Consider the following 22178-nt stretch of genomic DNA (forward strand, 5'->3'; position numbering starts at 1 on the left):
AGTCTTCCACACTAGATCTTGCATATGCTATATAGATTTGTCCAAACAGACATGGTGTCTCCACAAGCTTGCATTCAACTTACAACATCCATGACTTACAACGCATCCATAAGTTTGCAACACTCAGGACCCAAAAATATGGAGTAGAACATTGGCAAAATTTAAGTGGAGAGGGGGATAATTTGCAAAAAATGATAATAAATTTTTGATAAAGAAAAATTTATTTCCATAAATCTAAAATCAATAATGCTAATCAAAATTATTTTCCTTTATGAAAGTTGAACAACTAGCATACCAATCAATAGTTGGCCAATTTAATGGATTTTTCCCAACGCTGGCAAAGATGGAATCTCCTTATTCACACAATATGCATCATTGAAGCTATGATACTACAATAATAGTAGAAGTGTCCTTGGACACACAAATTTTATTAATAAGGAAAAGAAAAATTACATAAAATCTGCAAGAGCTTACACACGATCACTCAACACTCTCGCAAGATGAGAGAAACAAGCTTTAAATAATCTTGTGTCCTAAACTAATTTTTTTATCGTTTACTTATTTAATTTACAAGTGTCCATTTACATTTAATGCACTTGTAACAACACTCCTAACTATTTTCCTAAATTAGTTCCTAAGAAATGACACCTTTCTAGATGTCATATTCTTTATAACAAATAGATATTCTAAGAAGACTCTAAGACTCTAAATAATTAATCTAAGAAAACTCTAAATAATTAAATATTAATTTGTGTACTTTTTATTATACATCTAAGAGACCGCTCTAAAAATAACATCACTGAGTATAATGCAGTGATCAAACTATTTTCTGATGTTATTTCCCATGGTATCTGAGATATAGTTATCAGACTCAACTCATAGCTTGTAGTACTACAATTGATAAATGTATATTCAGTTAGGAGTCCAACTATGATTTGTATGCTTTTTAGGGTTCTCCTTATGGAAATATACTTTGATTTCATCAAATATCAACACATTTCTAGAAATCTAAATACATTGAGAGATGCACTCGCTAATCATGTTTTATATAGATATTTGCGACATATGTAAATTGAATTCAATACACATCACATACATTAAAAGAGATAATAGAACCATAAGAAACACTGAAGAGATCTATATATATATATATATATATATATCAAAGTTTGGTTTTACAAAATTTGTGCCCGAGACACATGTGGCCACAACAACCTAAAATATACATGCAGTGAAATATGGCTATAAGCCTCCTAGTAGACTAATCATAGTTCTCATGATAGCATGCCATTGTACGAGACATATTACACAATATTCGATTGATATGGTTAGGCATGCCAATAGTATTTCATTGCAATCTCATAGGAAGATCGTCGACCCTAGTCTCAATTATGCCGTGGGTCAACCCCTCCATGTGATGCTCAATTTCTGGATGGGTCTCGGCCACATTGAGATCATGTAGAACCTCTCGTCATGCTGCAACAACTTGTACTACCGTTGGCGCCTATTGTGGGTCTCCTACATGATGAATATAAGAAGAACCCATAGGTTGAACGAGTCCAATATCTACATGTGGATAAATCAATAGTTTGGTCTTGGATACATGAAAAATAACACAAAAAAATTGTAAAGCTTAAAAACGCAAAAAATGGTCAGAATGTTTCTTGTTTTACCTATGGCTCCCCATCACTCGCCTTCAGGAAGCATGAGTTCTGGGTCTCTATGGAAATCCATCCTTGCATATGGATAGTATTTTATCATAATGAGTTGCATGTGAAATCATCTGAAGAAGACTGGTGTGAAACTCATCGAAAATGAACCTTCATGTGTGGACATGAGATCCACCCACCTCCTCATCTGTGAGACTCTCAGATCTGTGGAATCAAGTGAGATATGTTGTGGCATGAGTAATAGAATCCTCTCTAAATAAAAATAAATCAAGATCAAACCATGGCCAAATTTCTTCAACTGTCCATTTTTTTCCTTGGTCAACTACTCCATGTTTACGAGTACTATCTCACTCTAGTTGAATATTTTCATCTCCATACACTATAGAGCATACTTAATATGATATTTATTGGCCAAATGTAGAGTCACACTACCGACCAATCTGAAAATGATGAATAGGATCGTCCTTAGAGGCAATCAGACCATATCCTTGATCTCGATCTTCCCATCCTTGGTTGGTTGAGATCATGGTCTACAATATGCACTGATGTAATACTTGACTATCTCTCCGGCCCTCCTCGAACTAGATAATGAGATGGGGGCACCTTGCCTTGATAGGTGAGTCAAGAAGTATATATCTTCCACCTATATTTCAATCAAATGTGCACCAAGTCTGAATGTACAAGCCTGTACATCCCATGCTCGAATAAGATACCTCAACAATTCCATTTTTTTCCATATACCAGGAAGCCAGAAAAACTTCAAAATCCCACAATATTTCAAAGCTTGGATAATGGCAGGATCATTAGCTATAGTTAAATATTGTTACTCATGTTCTCTTTCTCTCCATATTAAATCCATTTTGTTCCATTAGATGCCAGAAACATCACAAGAAGGATCATTAGGACTAACCTCAAGCAACAAATTGGAGAAATTTTGAGGGAAACAAGAATTTTTTTTTGTTGGAAATTACGCTCATCACACCTCTGTAAAGGTAGACAGAGCACTGCAATCCCCTCCCCAGTGTAATTTCAGTCTGTTCAGCACCCCTTTCAACTTGTTGGGGGTGCGATGAACCTAGGGCGAGGAATTAGAGCCCTAGGGCCCTCAAAAAACTAAAGATTTTGCATGAAATGAAAAAATGGATGCATGAAAAGGAAGAGGAATGTTATAGCACCTACCTTGAAGTGACGGTGCTTCAAATGGTCCACCATGATTGGTCACAATCAGCTGTAGAATATTTGGGAGAAAAAACACTCAAACTCATTCACCAAGACGTAAAATTTGAAATGGTAAAAATGAATTACCTTTTGACTATTTTATGGTCATTTTCATCATCATTTTATTAATATCTTGATGTTTTGACCTAAATGTAATTCCAATTTATCATGGAACATGTATTTTTAATCCTTTGGTGGCTTTTTTAGCAGGTTGACTATTGTTTAACGAATTTATTGATTTCTAAATTTTAAAAAAAAAATATTGATTGAAGAGCACACTTTTATCACTTTTTCAAGCTTTGTAAACTTACAAAAAAGGAACCCCCTAGAGTCTTCTTTTAGCTCTTTTCAGAATCCCAAAATATGAAAATATTTCCAAGCACTTATCTTTTCGAACTTTTAAAATTAAATGAAAATACATATAATTAATTTAAGATAGACTATTTACAAAAAATGGATACCTTAGTCGAACATGGCTAAGAGTTTCTCCTGAGTATTGTTTTCTGCCTTTTTGGACTCAAGAGACTATTTACGAAAATTAACCTTTTGGATTTTTCATCTCTTTTTCAAACTCTCTAAACATGAAAAAGGAGTTGAATTAGACCTTCATTGGACTTGTAAAATCATCAAACAATGATGGACTCGTAAAAAATGACAAGATCAAACCATTCCTTCTCAGGGTTCGTTAAAAATACTTAGAGGGATTCATCTAAACGATGAACTTATATATCATGCATATGTTATCCTCAAGCTTGTTAAAAAATAAAGAGGTACTGAACATAAATGGTTGGGAAAATTGGGAAAACAAGGTACTTCACCTATTAATGGCAGTGAGTTGCTTTTTAACATAACACTCTTCCACTTCATCTCTGTGGCTATTGGGTTGGGAAATCTGCTTGGTTTTTGGTTCATCGCACCATATTAAAGCCTCTGCTTTCAGCTTTGGTTCAATTCTTCCAACTCCATTCAGTGTCACCTATATGTTCAAGAGAAGTCATTCAAATAATATTTGCTACGATACTCTTAAGACTTCATTCCGTGTCTGCCATTCCTGAATCAATTCCACATCAACATCATTTTGTCTCAAATATTGATACCTGTCTCACGCCATTGATGGGGGACACATCAAGTCCATCCTATGATGAGTCAATTGCTATTGACATCAACGCGTTATCTAGGAAGTTGACTCAGAAACTCTTCCTTCAGTACCTTAGGACTTGCATACATCAATGACAAGTTTCATCGCTCTTGGTGATATGTTTTCATCATTGGCATTTGACCGAAAGATTTTGTATGGTGTTTGACTTCAACTCATTCACTCACACCATAAGGATTGTACAACTATACCTTAAGAGCCATTAACATCATCAGTGGTTTCTCTCGCATCTATTAACAACTTACATCAGTGGCTGGTAATCAGATGGTGTCTTCCATGTTTGACTCCAACTCCTTTATTCACATGGTTATACTCATACATTGAACGATTTAGTGAACAATATAGAAGAGCCTATATCTCATTCCATCCATCCGGGCTACGTTTTCAGGATTGATGCAAGATTACAAAGCATGATGGCTATGATCATACAGATAGTCATCCAATCATGGATCCACACGTTGTCATTAGTGGACATGACTTCTTGATCATTGTACATGTAATGTTTTAGCTTATGTGCTAAGCATGGGTATGCATCCCTCAACAGAGATATCATCATGAAATGTATTGTACTAGATGATGATATCGACCACTTATTCTTGATCCAAAATTGTCACAAGGTAAATCACTTCACTCATTAGCCATTGTTTCTAACTTTGCACTTTAAGGGGCAATTTGGGATAGGGCATTTTTTTGCATCTGGTTAATAGGCCTACAAACTGGATCAATCAACATCCATGAACACCTTGTCATCATCCCTAAACAAAGCCCTAAGAATGACTCTTCCAAATCCCTAAGTTTATGGTTCTGACTGCTTCAAATCAATTATTTTAAGGCCGAATGCACCCTAACCCTTTAGGGAACCACGTTCAACATTATGTTGATGTTACATAGTAATTTGTCACAGACCCCGCATTCCCTGATTACAGACACTGTCGGTCCATGTTATTGACATCTGCCTACGTCACAAGTTGGTGACCATATTGGGACCTTTGTCTTTTGTATCTTTATTTGATTTTGTTTTACTTATTTATCATCTCCTTTACATTTGGGATGAATTCTTCATGTTATGGGTTGTTTGACTACTCCTGGTAGTCTTCCCTCTGTCATAAGTGATAGCTCTAGCCTTCCCTCAACTGGATTTTGCAATTTTTCCTTTGCTTTAGGGTCGTCAGAGTTTATTTTATAATAGCCACGAAGATAGTTGCGCCTGCGCTATCTAATTAGTTGCACCTTCTACTGTTTAGTGCGATTAAATCGCCTCACAATCATGAAGAGTTCTGAAATCGGCTCGACGCTATTAATTGGTACACTTCGGTGATGACATTGCAAAGTGGCTATTTAGGGAGGTGCGACGTTTCATTGTCGGTGCATGTTGTCAGTTTTATGCTCACGAAGATTCCTTTAGGTTTTGATTTTGAAGTTTTGTTTGCTAATTGGCCAGTGTGTCATATCATTTTGAGCTTGTCTTCTGCCTTTTTATTATGTGTCAAATTGTTGATTGCTAGAATAGTTGATTCCGGGTTTCATTCCCTTGAAACTTCTCCTTTTGAACTATGTGACCTGTTTACCTTAGGGTTTCTTGAAACATTAGCTTTTCTTGGGTTACTTGTTCATTTGGATCTTTGGGGTGTGTTTGGCACGATCCCTTGTTTTGTTTGAGGCTTCTCCTTATTAACTGTTTTTCATCTTCCTAATTGGAATGTGATGTTTGGTTACCAAAATTTCAAGTCTTGTTTGTTTGGTTTCCTTCCTTCACTTGGCATAGATCACATTGCTTCCTAGTCAGTGAGAAAGCTTTCCAGTTTTGCAAAAAAGAAACATTTTCATGGTTTTGAGTCTTTGATTCATTTTACAGTAGAATGTTTCTCTTTACTATTGAATGGTTTTGTTCGAAAAAGGCTTAAAACTAGCATTGTTTTGAGTTTTTCATTTGGTTGCTTGTCACTTATTTGAAAAATTAAAATATTGCATTCATTTTGTGTTAGGAAATAAGAATAATCTTTTGCATTAATAAATTCTTGCCATATAGAAATTGAAAAGAGAAGGATGTGTTTTTCATTTTCCTAATTAGATTTCTTGCAAGTTAGTGGAAGATAGAAGCATTTCTCTTTCTTCTTGATTGGTTTGCTTGCATTTGCTTTCTTGTCACTTTGGTTGCTTTGAAATGAACCTCTCACTTTTATTTAGTTAGTTGTTCATTGAAAAGAAATGGTTTCTTTACTCATTTAGCTACATTCTAGGAGCTTTTGAAGATACATTCAGTAGGGCCTTGAAATTGGAATTTAATTCAAGATTAACTACTAAAATTTATTGAATTAATGTAAAAATGCATTGGAACTTAACGCTCACATATCTAGAGGTCTAGGCTAGAGATGTGTTCCGACGTCATTAAACCTAGTGGTTGTTGTTTTCACTAAGGTTGGGTGATTCCTCCTTTTGTGATTCAATAAGTACTAGTATGGACTTGTGCTCCCTGTACCGTTGCATATATGATGGGAGACCCCACTAGGTTACAATCCTATTATCCATAGGAAGCCGAGTCTACCACCTTACGAATTGTAATGCACCGAAAACAACATTCAGGAAGATTAGTTGCCGTACAGAAAGTCCTTGGTCATTTCTCTTTCATTTTACTACCAAGGTGTATATGCAATTTTGCGATTTTTCTGGTAAACCTTTTGCCTAGAATTCCAGAGCAGTCACTTTCATTCCTTTTTGAATCTTTAAAAGTAAAAGGATCATCTGAGCACTTGTCCTTTCAAGCTCGTTTCCAATCGAAAGTGATAGAGTCACCTTTCGTCCTTTTCTTATCCTTTTCAGCCATGAAGGAGGTATTTATAGGAGGAGGAGCTTCCATAAGAGATGGGAAAAGGAGCTTATCCCTTTGAGAGGTTGCACAAAAGGTGGAACAACCATCTCAAAGGAGAGAGGTGAGCTCATCTGATCCAACAACCAACCCTAGGACCGCCCATGAAGCTGTTACACTTCGAAGCTTCGACAGTTTTCTTAAAAGACTCGCCAAAAGTAGCTCGGCGCGAGTGCAACAAAGAGACAGAGAGAATACTTCACTAGGGCTAGTGCAATCTTGGCCATCTTCACGGGTGGAACAACTACTGACCCACAATGACCCAAAAACATAGGTAAAAGGGGGTCTGCTCCGAGAGTAGTGAACTGAGGTATTCTTCTTGAGATGACAAGGAAGATATTAACACATAATTTGCAACATGACACAAGGCAGATGTCAATAACACGGACCGGCAGTGTCCGGAACTAGGGAATGCGAGGTCGGTGACAAATCACTGTGTAATAGATGCCCCTAAAGCATGAAGGCCAAGAGAATTGCAGGGGTGAAATGCTTTACAAATCCATAATTGAAACAGAACACCATCGTGGAGAACCTACAAACGCAAGTACAATTGGTATCTCTGATACATGAGTACTTAGTGAAAGGAAATACATGTTCATAAGGCATGGGTGCAGCCATCCAGAAGATAAGCATAAATGATATATGGTATGGATGTAGCCATCCAATCAAAAGAGTCATGTATACAATCATGAATCAATCCACGAAACCTGGACTTGTGTGATCTGAGCCCAGGGTCTTGAATCCCAACCCGATCATGGTACAAATTCTAATATGCGAAGAGATGTGCTAAAGTCGAGCATACTAGAAAATCGCTTGATTACCAGTCAATGATGTAAATCTTTAACAAGCGCGAGAGAGACCACCAGTAATGTCAATGGTTCTCAAGGTACTGCTAGTACAATCCACTAAGTGTGAAGAATGATCTGAAGTCTAACACCCGCGAAATGACCTGATCGAAGGCCAATAATGAAAGCATGTCATCGAATGTGAAGAACTTGACATTAAGGCATGCAAGCTCCAAGGTACCAAAAAGGAGTCTATAAATCAACTTCCCGGATAAGGAGTTGAAGTCGACATGAAGTGATCGGTCGAAGGAGGGCCATAATGTTTCCCACATCATCGACACGAGACAAAGGAACAAGATGAATATGGATGAGACAGAGAATCTGAGGAAGGTGTGTAAGGATACAAACTACAGAATCTAGACAAGATATCTAGTAAAACACTAACAAGATCATTGTCAAAAACAACTTCACAGGGTACATTGCTTTCATGTAAAATTAGAGGCAAAACATAAGATGTCAGGAATAGTATGCTATTGTCCTTTCCAGGATCCAAATTACAATATTTCAGTTGCTCTACAAGAAATAATAAGATTGTGATTCTGGAGGGGCTTTATCAAAGTGATAATATTGTGCTTGACGATCATAGGCTTGTCATCATTGGGCAAAGGAATCAATGTTCAACCTTCATTGAAGGCATGCACGGTGACAAATATCTTGAAATAAATCTATGAGATCAAAAAGTTGAGGTTCAACATTCCAAATAGATGACTTCCTAGGTTGATTCAGTACAACATTCACATAATGCAATGGAGGTTGGAAAATGATCATCATTGTCACTTTCATGCGCATCCAAATTAGTTTTGACACTGCTAGAAACATTTCCATCATCTTTTTTATCCACTACTTTTGAATCCTTATTAAGTGCAACTTGCCATAGAATTTCTTGATGTATCATCCTAATATCTAGAAGCACATCCTTGCTATCATTTCCAATCTCTTCCATTAATGTTGTCAACCATCTATTCTCTCTAGTAGAATCAGCTAGAAAGGAAAAAAAATATTGTACCACAAACAAGCACCAAAATACTTTCTGGTTCAATCCATTTTTTGTAGCTAATAAATTTGTCCCCACAATAGGATCCAACACATTTTCTCTATCCTGGAGATTCTCTTTCAGATAAGCACAAAATACTTGTGCAAGGGAAGTTTTATTTTGATGTGTGAATGCCTTGCAAACTGAAATCATGTGCACATCTACAACCATCCCTTCTAAAGAGAGTGGAATACTTGGAAGAGTCAAGAACCTCATAAGAGCAACCACACATAGTAGAAGGTCTTACCATGCTCCTGGGCGTCCCATACTCACCCAGTAATGAAGAGTTTGAACTTTTGATGAGATTAACCATGTCCTCCCCTTGTTTTTATGCTAACCTGAGTAACTTGCAAGTAAACAGGAGACTCAATGAGTCTTTTTCTAGTGGTTACCTTGAAACTCTAGAAAATTAACCCTCATCCAACCTTTACGAAGATCCAATTCAATCTATACTCCTGATGGAATTCTCTATTTCTTCTAAAACATTTTCTAGCCAAAGGTGCACAAGCAGGTTTGGAAGCCTTGATCATAGTGGGATGGAAGAGGGATAAAAGATGCTAGAAAAATATTAGGGAACTAGAGTTGAAAAAAGATCTTTTACTTCCCTAAAGCCAAGGGCCTTCCTCAATAACTTTTATCATATTTGCAACAAATACAAATTTTAATGGAAAAAAAAAAATCTTAAAATGAGGTATTAAGTGAAAGAACTGTTTAACAAACCCATTTATTATTTCTCAGTCAGAAGAAAAAGGCTTCATGATTTAGCAAACAAACCTACAAATAAAACATTTCTCAGTTAGCAAGATAGTCTTCCAAGGCTTTCTCTCTAGACACTTTGCATGAAGAAGCCTGAGTTTCTTAACACATATTTTGAGCCTCTCTAAGGAAGTCAACAATTCTCCACCATTTACACCCTGAAATGGACCCCATCACAGTAGCATCAAGCTACACCTGTGAATTCCCCTCCACTAGTTGTTGTTTATGGGAACCCTGTAATGCTTCCTTAAATCCTTTAAAGGATTACAAACACCTACCAACAACCTGCAAACTTACCAAATTGGTTGTGTCAAGCTACAGCCAAAAGCACAAGCCACTGCATTCAACAATTTGATAGTGACTTCTCTCCTGTACACCTTACATCTAGGGGTAGAGTCTATCCTCTTTGCCAATGATACGTTGAGTGACCGTTAGTTTAGTAAACTTTATTAAATTCAGATATGTATACATCTTGAAAAATAGGATATAATGTAGGGGTTAATACAGTCAATTTTCCTCTCAAGTCAACATGGTTTGATGGCTTCTGTTACATACTTGGCTTGAGATTTTGATGCCTTTGTGTGATATGGATATGGAATTACAAGAAACAATTGAGTTAAAAAATTGGATTTGATGAATATCCATTTGTGTCCTGTTATGAGATGACTTGGTGAATGGGTATGCAGGAAATTGACCTAACTCGAATGTTCATTTGTAGAAAACCAACCCAGTTGTGGCTGAGATATTTTCCCTCATGTCCAAAGATGAAGCTCGCCATGAAGGTATGTTATCTTAATTTGTAGGTGTGGTTTATCAGATCAAATTTGTAGCTGTTTGCTACAAAAATGGCTCCCCTTTCACAACTCCCTACATCTGTTGGCATTGTTGTTTACTAGATTGGATATATTTCCATTTGAAACTTACATTGGATAAAGTATTTATCTGGAATATATATTTTTTCCATTGTAATTGCATTTTATGTTGTAATCTATCTATTGACTTTCTCAACTCAATCTTTGACACATTGGGTTACAGGTTTCTGAACAAGGGTTTATCAGATTTCAATCTTGCACTGGACCTCGGTTTCCTAGCTAAAGCATGCAACTATACTTTCTTCAAGCCTAAGTTCATATTCTATGCCACTTACTTATCTGAGAAGATCGGTTACTAGAGATATATTACCATCTATAGGCACCTAAGAGAAAACCTTGAGTATCAAGTGTATCCTATATTCAAGTACTTTGAGAACTGGTGCCAGGATGAGAATAGGCACAGTGACTTTTTCTCAGCTTTATTGAAAGCACAACCACAATTTCTGAATGACTGGAAGGCCAAGATTTGGTCAAGGTTTTTTTGTCTCTCGGTGAGTTAATCTTGAATTACATCTAATATATCCTAAAGATCTAGGCAATATGATGTCTTCTATTTTCATTCAATATTTATTGGATGCTTTACTATTTCTTATTCCATGTGAATGATTTCTTTTGGGTACACTTGCTTTCCTTTTGCAGGTATATGTGACAATGTACTTGAATGATTGCTAGAGGACAACATTTTATGAAGGCATTGGACTGAACACAAAAGAGTTTGATATGCATGTTATCACTGAGGTGGGTTAGAAGTTTCGTATAGATTGTAATACTTAGAAGCCATTTTGTGTCTAAAATTGAGTTGTAGTGATTTTTTGTGTGTGATGGAATTTAGAAATGTATTTTTCTTATTGATGCAGAGAAACTGAACTACAACAAAGATTTTTCCCATTGTATTAAATGTTGAGAATCCACAATTAAAAAATAAACTTGACATGATGGTAGACATCAACCAACAGATAATAGCAATTGGAGAAAGCCAAGCTCTTGGCTTTGTGAAGAATCTCCAAATAATTACTCTTATAGCTTCTTTGGTGTCAGAATTAATAACAACTTATTTGATGCCACCCATGGATTTTGATTCTTTGGATTACGCTGATTTTGAGCCACAGGTTATGTACTAGATGCATTTCATACATGAAAAACTACACAGTTGCACTATATCGTCGAGAATGGAGCTTTGTGACTCTATTCCTTTCTTTGTAGTTGTTTGACTTTTGGGATGTCTTACCCTTTCCTAGAAAAACATTCATATTATGTCAGAAGATTGTCTTTACATATGTACATGCTATATGCAATGTTGGATTTCTATGATATAAATTTCTCAGCGATAGAAACTCTTGATGTCTTGTTAGTAAATAAAATATTTAAACTCAAATATAGGTGTTTTTATGCCATGATTTATGCAAACATTAATCTCTCATAGCTTGACACAAGTGGTACATAAAATATTAATATCTCCTACCTTAACAAAAATGGTGGTCAATATCAACACATACAAGAACTTTCTAGTGGAATATTATCAAAACTAATAGAGGGATATGCAAGAGTGTATAGTAAGAACCTTGACAAACACACCCGCTGAAGCTTGCAACATTGTTTGTAGGAAGGGAAAATTATGTTTCTTTTTTCCAAACATGTAAGTTAGTATATTACAGTTTAATGAATATGTTTTCCTATTATCATATATGGTTTCATACTTTAACAGATAATTCGCCAAGACTTCACAATGTATTATTATTCAATGAAAGATTTTCCAAGATCTTACAAGATTTTATAATTTAGTGAAATAATCACCATGCTTTTACAAGATAATATAATCTAGTGAGATATTCACCAAAAAAATTATATATACATATTATATTATTGATAAAATTGCCTTCCATTTTTCCTATGTATCATGGGGATTGACCCATTTATTATACATATAAATTTAGGGGGGTTCTTAAAATTTCCCCTCCGTGCATGCACCCATGTTAAGAGAACTAAGTGAATTCTAACTAATGTCTACCCCGGGTACAATAAGGATGCCCCCCTTGATATCACTATATGAGGTCCCTAACATTATGACTACAACGTTACCGCGTATAACTACCCAACTTGAGGGAATGATCATTAGCTAGGTCTACATGTAAAGGAATAGTAAGCCCAGAACCTCCCTAAGCACATGCAGAACAACACCACCAATACCAAGTGAAGCAGGGTAGATCACTCCATGGCCCGAATGTGAACTCTTGATTTACCCTTATGTTAGTAGGTCTTCCTAAGTAACACACAACTACAAATGGATTTTTCCTCCCTAGCTGAAGATTCTATGTCTGTTTTAGTGGCCTTGAAGAGTTTGCCTCACTAATCTATTCCAAGGCCCTAGGATGAGCTACTTTGGGTGTGCTCCTAGAAAAAAGGAAAATATTGAATTAATTTTATTATGCGTTGATTTTAAGAGTTTTCTATTAAGTTAAAGGTGTATAGCATGAAACATGTATGATGTTTATGACCTGTTTTCGAGAAAAATAGTGCATAAAAATGTTCATTCACGCCACACAAAAATCCATTGAAGTAGGTATTAGGAAATGGAAGATCTAAATGATGCACTTTCACAAGCATGGTTTGATTTGGAAACAAAGCCGCATAGCTAGGGTTCCCTACCACTTAGTTCAATTATTGAACTTTGAAAGTATGAACAAAATGTCATATTTGAACTAGGGCTACATTGTAGATATTCTTGCTTAGTTAAAGTATCCTTAAATTAAATTAAAAAACAATAAAGACATACATGAATGAATGGAAAAAGTGTTTTATTAGTAGCCATAAAACACTGTGAATGACCTTGGACTTATAGTAACTGAAATTTGGAACCAAAATTCTAGAAGCATACTTCTAAACCAAAAAATGTTTCTACCAAAAGTAGTAAAAAAATATTGTTATATTGCATTGGAAATGTGCTAACTAAAACTGCAAACAAATAGATATATATATATATATATATATATATATATATATATATATATATAACCTCTCATCAAATTCTATTTTTACACAAAATTACATTTGTACCAATACATATGAATATGCTCAAGATAAATATCAAAAATATATATGAATATACTAAACATGAACAAAAAGTGTATGTTCTACACAAGTGAAATGAACACTCAAGTAGAGATTTTTATCAAACACGATAAAATAAAAAAACTAATAAATTAAGAAAATGTTGACGATGTAATGTTTTATGTAATAAAGACACAATTACGTTAATATTTTTAGGTAATATAATTTTTAACAAAATTATGATATATTTTTTTTAATAATGTGTTTTTGAATGCATAATAATTTAAAGATATTTCAATTAATTTTTATTTGATTTTAGGCAAAATTGACTAGTGACAATTTGACCATGACTTACATAACTAGATTCCAATGTATTGTCAAAAATATATAAAAAATTTACATTTGCATTAATTACCTTATGACCTTTGAAAATGAATAAAGTATTTGCAAAATTGATATTAAAAATGTCATTTAAACAATATATAATTATAATATAACTAACCATTATATCAAGGACCTTAGAAAAAGATATGTTAAAATCTTTACAGATGAGAAAGGTGTATTTCAAAAACCAATAAATTAAAAATTATGCAACCTAAGTATTGTAGAATAATAATTTAGCTAACTATTACATTTTTAATAATTTTTATATTTTTCAAAATAAAATGTCACATTTAATAAGACAATTTAGTAAAATTGTTTAAAATATAATTTAAATAATACTTCCATATTTTAAATTTAATCAATTGCTTACTTCGCTTTTAACTATGCAATCACAAGAGAACATTTTTAATTAGATTGTGTGTAAGTGTCATTCAAATGCTCATTAACAAAATCAATTATTTACCTTGTTTTTAACTACTCAATCACACAAATAAGTCCGACTATATTTTAGCCATAAAAAAGATGAGAAATAGTTGTGGGAATTTGACATAAATCATTGTGGGAAAATATTTACGAAAACAACACATTAGAATTATACTTGCACATCATTGATCCAATATTTAAGAGTGGAGAAAGGACGTTAATGAATGTTTGATTTCGACATTGATTTTTGTTATCTTTAAAGTGTCACGGATCTTTTCTTAAATAGTACAAAAAGCAAAGGTCGATAATTACGCATTCTATTTGGGAATTACAAATCGTGCGGAATTGTTGGTACAAATACCTAGATGTGCCAGTGCAATCTGCGGCGATATTATAATTATACAATAAGACTTAAAAAAATTAACCGATAAGAAACTTGAAAAAAAAAATTAATAATAAAAAATAATTACCTTGTTAACATTACAAAATATATGTTTAATTTTTAGTGAAATCTCAATTTATTTTATTGTCAACTCAATTCGAAGGCGTTATATACGAGCAGGGAATTATAATGAATCCACCTTTCTGACTGCATTCTGAAAGCCTGGGGACTCTTTGGTTGGGATGAATGGAAGGCCGTAGTTTAATTAGTCAGAGGAATTGCTTGGAAAGTTATGGAAATTCCAGTGATATTTAGAGAAAATCTAGCAAGGATTTTTGTAAATCTAATTTGTAGTTGTTAAACTTTAGATTTTTAAGTGTCCTAGACGTTTTTGATGGTACGAATCCATTTCCACCATAAAAACACGATTCAAACACTGCCTCTACAAGATTTTTTGAAATATTTTTGCCCATATTCCAATCACTTTTGGCCATCCAGACAATTCCTCTGCCTCGGTAGGTGACTCCAAATTGAAGTAATCAATTGATGGTTTGCCCGCCACTTTTGTAGCCAGGGTCACGACCGAGCACTATGATGCCTTTGGCTCCCTGCATTAAGGGTAGTAAAAAATCGACGGTAGGTCCTAGAGATTCGAGTGCATGGTCTAAGGGTGGGGCCGGCGGCTTATACGCCCCCCGCCCAGTTTCGAACCCCATCTGCGATGCTGCTGTGCAGCGATTTGTCAATTTGAATGATGTGATGTATTCAGAATTTGATTGATGTGATGTATTCAGATGTATTCATATGTATAAATTTGTACAGTTGGCCTATAATGATTCTTCAGGGGCCTAGCCACCCCCAATTTAAAAAAAAAAGTCCTAGAGATTCGAAATCAAAAAGTCTAGTGAGACCATATAAGTTTTCTTTCTAGGCATGTGGTAATTAAACTTTGGGGGCGTCTTTTTCTTGTCGCCTCCTTCTCGTGCTTAATTTCTATTTTTGCATCAAATTTTTCGGTTTTCATCTTCATTCGTCGTTATAGGGATGGGTAGATCTTCTCGTTGGATTCGGAGTAAAGGTCGCAATCCTTTTAGTGAGCACCCATGTGATATGGGTGGAGGGGAATATAGAGACCTTTTAATCAAGATTATCTGTGCTCAATTCTGCCCAGCGTGCTTAAGACATCATGTCAAAATTAAGCGTGCTTAGTACTTTCTCACAAATTTGAACACTGAAATGTCCGATCCTCATTGATTTACAGAACACTTAAATTCATAATTATATACATAGAGATAGATTTTTAACGGTTAAATGCCAAATGTGAACCCAAAAACATAGCTAAACAAAGAAGGAACTTTTTTTTTTTAAAACTCTTCTGACCCTTAAAATGCTCAATATTATAGGGATGCGAGACATTCAAATCCATAATATTCGAGTTAAAGCAACAAGATTTTATTATGAAAAAGAATGTATTTACGGTTGTAGTTCCCAAATGGAAGATAATTTATTTCAACCAGGTGGATTATCAAATTTAAAGCCTAATATCTTATCGACTCGCCAAAAAACAAATTTAAACAACCAAATTCATCTTCAAGACCAAAGATGGAGCATCTCGAAGCCTAAAGTTCATCATAACTTTAAACAACAGAAAACTCGACAAAGTTTACCAACATTGCAAAGAGAAAATGGCAATATTTACCTAAAAATGTTACCAAACCCTTGCACTAATTAAAAAAATGTCTGGACCAAAGAGTATTTAATGAAAAAAAGTCATTTTCGAACATTGAGCTATTATGTGCATACACGAATCCAATAGAACATTGGAGGCATTATATACATGGTTCGTTCTTTAAAATTCAGATGACCCTTTCCCAAGCCAAAACAAGTCTCCGGGACAATCGTCTAGCTATTTTTCATGATGAGGTGGTTATGGGATCTGGGCTTTGATCTCTCTATTTAATTATTCTCAGGACAGGATGTCATGCACAACCTGAAATCATGGACATGGCGCATTAAAATTTAATCCATTAGAGACCACTTACATCCCACCCTATACTCACAACCTTCAAAACAAACTGTAAAACTCATATCTTTCATACGTGAATCAAGATTCAAACTGCATAGTGGAAACCCTTGAAATACAGGGTGAATTCAACTAGGAACCCTATGTGAATCAAATTGCAAACCCCTGGCCTTAAAATTAGGGCGAATTCAACCTAGCCTCAATTTTCGAGGTAGAGGGAAAAATATCCCGTAACCAATTCGATGCCTTGAAATATGGGTTATGGGAAGAAAATTCTACCTGCAACCCAGGCGAATCAGCATTAAAATATTTATCCGCCCTATTTTTCATGGGCTAGAATATAATAATTATTTATTTTTTAAATATTTCTTGGGCTAATTATTGAAAAATGGCATAATTTAAACGATTCACCCCTCCAAAATATGAAAACCCTTAAATTTTTCCCATGGGCTAAGATTCGCCCCTAAAATATTCTATGCTTGCACGTAATTAAGGTTACTTGCACTAGGTCTAAGAGATCTAAACAAGAGATTGACGTAAATGTCCCCACCACATCTTCATCATTGACTTGGGCATTGATTAACCAAGCTCTAGCAGTGGGAAGATCTCTTTGATCACTACTTTACATTCTTGCTCCTTAGATTGGATAGATATGTGTTGTTTGGTCATGTCTAGTGGCCTTTGTGTTATGTGGAATTTATGACTATGGACATAATTTTCCTCCCTAGACCTTGTGGACTAGTCTAAAACAACAAAGAGTAAAGAATATTAAGTTTTCCCTAGAGAAATTAAAGAATGTAAAGAGGCGTACTTGGAATCTATCACAAACTCTTCTTTCCTCTCGGTTTGTAAGCTCCAATCGTAGCTTTGATTGCTATAATTAGAACCTATACATACAATCAACACAATCCAAAGATATACAACATATATGTAGCATTATCCAATTGCTCTATTCAACGGATCAGAAAATCATTGAAATACATGAATGTAAACATAACATAACACATATAGGAAAAAAATATTCTCTTTGTGTTAATATGAATAGGAGAGAGTTTACAACCAAGAATAGTAGTTGATCTTGCAGAGATCTCCCCAAGTTGACTTCTCCTTCCTTGTTAGAAAGAACACCTCAATGTAACTCTAATTCATGAAGATGACGACTCTCTTATATTCAACGTTGCAGCATGAGGGTATGATTAGTCTCCAAAATCCAGCCCCGATGTTGTAGATGGTTTTAAATTTATAGGAAAGGGATGGTAGTTTAGGAATTATTATCCATTTACCAATCAAGGCTTGAGATCCACTTAAGATGGGAGGATGAGCTCAAGGGATAAGATGTGCAATATCCAAGGTTGGTTCAAATACGATTTAAATTTCTTATCCAAGCTAAATGGTTGAAACAACTCTTGGAAGCTTTTGGAAGAGGAAGCTTCGAGATTATTTTTATTTTTTTTCTGAATTTCTAAAATCAGCGCACCCCGAACAAGGGACAACCTATTATTGATCAACACTAGTGTAGAATGGAGCAACTGAAACAAGAGATGACGATAGTTCCTGGTCTTGTGTCAACCTCATTAAAAAATGAAACCAAGGGTATGAGCATAGTTTTTGTCTTGTGTCAAGCTCATTAAAAAATGAAACAAGGGTCTAGAGCATAGTTCCTTGTCTTGTGTCAAGCTCGTTAAAAAATGAAACAAGGGTCTTGAGGATAGTTCTTTTACTGTGTCAACCTCATTAAAAAATAAAACAACCTCCATTTCCAAATCGAGTCTTTGATTAAGATCTCATAAAATCCTAGTCGAGTCTTTCAAAGATCTCGAAAGTGAACCTTCATTCCATCCACCTAATTAAATGAAATGAAGCTTGGGGGGCATATACCTCGATTTGAGTCATTATGTTGGGGGCATGCGAACTTATAGCAAGCATAGTTTTTCGTTTCAATCTTGTGTAAACATGAACTCGAATCCAAGCAGAGTTCTCCATGGTTCAATCTTGTGTAAAAATGAACCCGTGCAATTTACATCTCATGATTTCCGTTTTAATCAGCTGATTTCTGCTAGATGAGCCTTGGTTGTTTCATTCCATCGCCGCCATCTCTTTGGCTGATGTTAGCAGAATAAGTACCCTAGGGCTTTGGGTTGGAACCCCAACAGAGCAAGAGCAAACTATAGTAAGAAACACACATACAACTCAGGCAACATTCTTATATAAACAAGTTATGCGATAGCAACCATACCCGGATGTCCTTCGTTTGGGTAGTTCCAGCAAGGTTCAGACCCTCTGCAACTCCTGATGATCTTTGAATATGTAAATCAACCAATTCGAACATACATAGCAGCATATAGATAAATCATTTTAATGAAACTAACTTTATATCATATAAGCAAATGATTAGTTATACATCAAAATAACATTCATATATGAATTACAACAGTATCTAATGCATAAACAAACTTAATCTCAGGAACAAGACATCACTTATTTTCATTGTAGAAAGCTATAACTAACATGGAGAGAATTCACCTGAGTCTTCTTCTTCCAGCTCCAAGCGGAACCGTCCTCCAGATCTGTCCAGTCCCAGTCTTCAACAGCCTCCTTCCATAACCAATACTATGATATCTCAAGCAAGTGGGAGAATATCAACACTCAAGGAAACAAGGGTTTCCTGAAACTTGGGGAAGTGCTTGAAGCACAGGGATACTTCAGACTCAGTCAGGGATAATCTCAGTATAATAATTCTATCTCTTCTTCCTCCTTAAGGCCTTCCCATAGAAGTCTATTTATACTTATCCCAATTAGTTTTTTAGTTGGGAAACAGTTGGGCCATGGGCACTAGGAGGTAATCAACAGGTAAAACCCGTGAACTCTATCGACAATTAAGGAAATTTAATTTTTTTAAGTGTTTTAACACATATACGTGGGTTGGGTATTGACTAACCCACATGTACACACTTTTATCTCAGGGAAAAGTAGCGTATAGGGAATAAAACACTATTTTCAAAATATTTGGACCAAGTCGGGAAGGAGGGGTTGCCCTACGTCGTAAACCAAGCATCACAAGTACCAAGGGTGGTAAATAGAGCTATAACAGATGCCCCCTAATATATGAGGTTAGAAGGGGTACATGATGGCCAAAATGTATTAAGTATATGGAAAGGAATCTTGTCGAGACTGAGAAGGACTTCACTAGAATTCAGCTTGCCAAGCCATCAAAAAGAGATCAGAAAAAAATTGTTGTCTGAGGCAGGTATACCCATGCTCAGAGAAAGTAAAGCATGTCTGCATATCAAGTACAAGTAGATCCACTATGTCTACAAGTATATAAAGAACTGAAAGCACATAATGGATCATCTGATCGTGATCGAAAAATTACATGTCTAAATATCACATATAAGAAGATGATCAGTGAAGTTGAAAGATGAAGCTGATCACTAGTATCAAAAACTAATCCCAATAGTACCAAATGAACGTGATGGAATAAAATTATACTACATCACAACTCAGATGCCAGCATATAAGATGTCGCTATGAATAACTACAACATATAAGGTGGATGGTGTCGACTAGCAGTAACAGGAGCAACTGACAAGTGAACCAAAACATGTTGATGCAACCCGAGGTCTTCACTGACCACCGTGGTACATTTCTACACAATGGGAATAAATGATCTAAGGTTGACCACGTGAGAAATCATTTGATTACCAGTCATTGATGTATACTGTTAACAAACATGAGACTACTCACCGATAATGATAATGAGAGTCAAAGTACCCAGTACAATCTAACAAGTGTGAATGAATGAGTTGGAGTCAAACACCTGGAAGAATCTATCAATCAGGGGACAATGATGGTTTCCCACTGTCGATAGCAAAGGAATCTTCCACTGATGACTGCAAACCCCAAGGTACTGCCAAAAGGACTCTAGATCTTTGTCCCAAAGAAATGAGTCGTAGTCAATAGGAAAAGATTCGCTAGAAGGAAGGCATTAAGGCATCCTTCATCAATCTAGCACAAGTGTAACCCGTAGGCCAATAATGTGGAAGGAATTAGACGAAAAAGATGTAGTAACCCGACCGAAGCACGTTTCCGGCATACACAAGATGTAGCTAGCACACGATAGAAACCCTATGAACCAACCAATAATGAAAGCTGACACAGAGGTAAGGAATCCACCAATAGGGTCAAATGGAAACCAAGGCATTGCACGAATCCCAATGTGTGATAATTAAAGCTGATGTCAAACACAAGGGAAACCACTCAATCAAAGACCCATGATACTGATTGATGTTGAGCACAAGGTGACCTATCAATAATGAAAATAGGTCCAGGGTGCGGCTCTAGGCCTACCCTCAGAGCAATATGTTGTCGTCGATAAGGACAAGACCCGCCAGCAAGAAGAGTATGGATACCTTCTCAAACCGGCATGAGCAGAGGACCAATATAAGTGATGTGATGACGAACATGACACTGACAACCAAGGATGGCCGACTGAAAAATAGGTCAAGAGACACCGCAGAGAGGTCGACTCAGGCTTACTTCCCTTGAATAAAAGCACGACTCAATGATGACTATATGGCAGCATATGATAAGTTTATATAAGTTCGTCATGCAGGAGGCACGAGCGAACTCTCCATATGATTGGAAGAGGTAACCAATCGGAGGAGAACTGACTCAATAACAAGGTTAAGGCATACCTAAGTCAAACTAAATCCCGCCCAAAATGGAGGAAAGACTTTCTTTTGAGTGCTTTGTTCAAGGGCGACATAAATGACTCTAGCTGCCAACAATATATGGAAATGTTGTCCTGTTCCCACTCTTTTTTGAATATATAATTTCTTTTTCTTTTTCTTTAAGCTGGAAAAAGAATAAAAGATTGCTATAATACAGTGGAAAGAACGAGTGTCAAAGAAACAGATGATCTAGTTCCCGGGATGGGAACAATCCTATGCTCAATGCAGGGAGGTGAAACTGGTCAAGGACACTCAAAGGGATGTTCCTTCCACGGGTCAAATGATGTGTCAAGTTGCAGAAGCTAAGTGATTGCACAGTTGATTTTGCAGAAGACATGGTCAAATAAGTGGCTTAAACATGAGTCCAAGTGAAGCCGGCTCAAGGCAAAAAGGTGAAAATAGTCAAAATGCAACGCAGTAGTACAACTCAACACAAAGGAGCATCTAGGGTATAAGGCCAGAAATAAGTGTATAAGCAACGAGAAGGTGTCTTCAATGCACAAGTCATGGTGAGACTAAATAGGACTCCCGAGCCTACTCAATATAACAGCATGGGCAACCAATGCCAGTGAGGTTCTAACTACAATTCCCATGTAAAGGATGGCTCTACCATCGCATCATGATTGAAAAATCAGAGAGTGAACATGGTTTTCTAACCAAGACATGATGGGGTCAACCCTATGGCTAATGTATCGTTGAACGGAGGCTAGTATGCAAGATGCAATGGAAAAAATGGTTTCCCTAACCTATATGCCAGTGAGTGAATGATACC

The sequence above is a fragment of the Pinus tabuliformis genome, chromosome 1_2 (assembly GCF_031772625.1).
Source record: "Pinus tabuliformis cultivar Carrire ecotype Pingquan chromosome 1_2, CPIR1, whole genome shotgun sequence".
NCBI classification, from domain to species: domain Eukaryota; kingdom Viridiplantae; phylum Streptophyta; class Pinopsida; order Pinales; family Pinaceae; genus Pinus; species Pinus tabuliformis.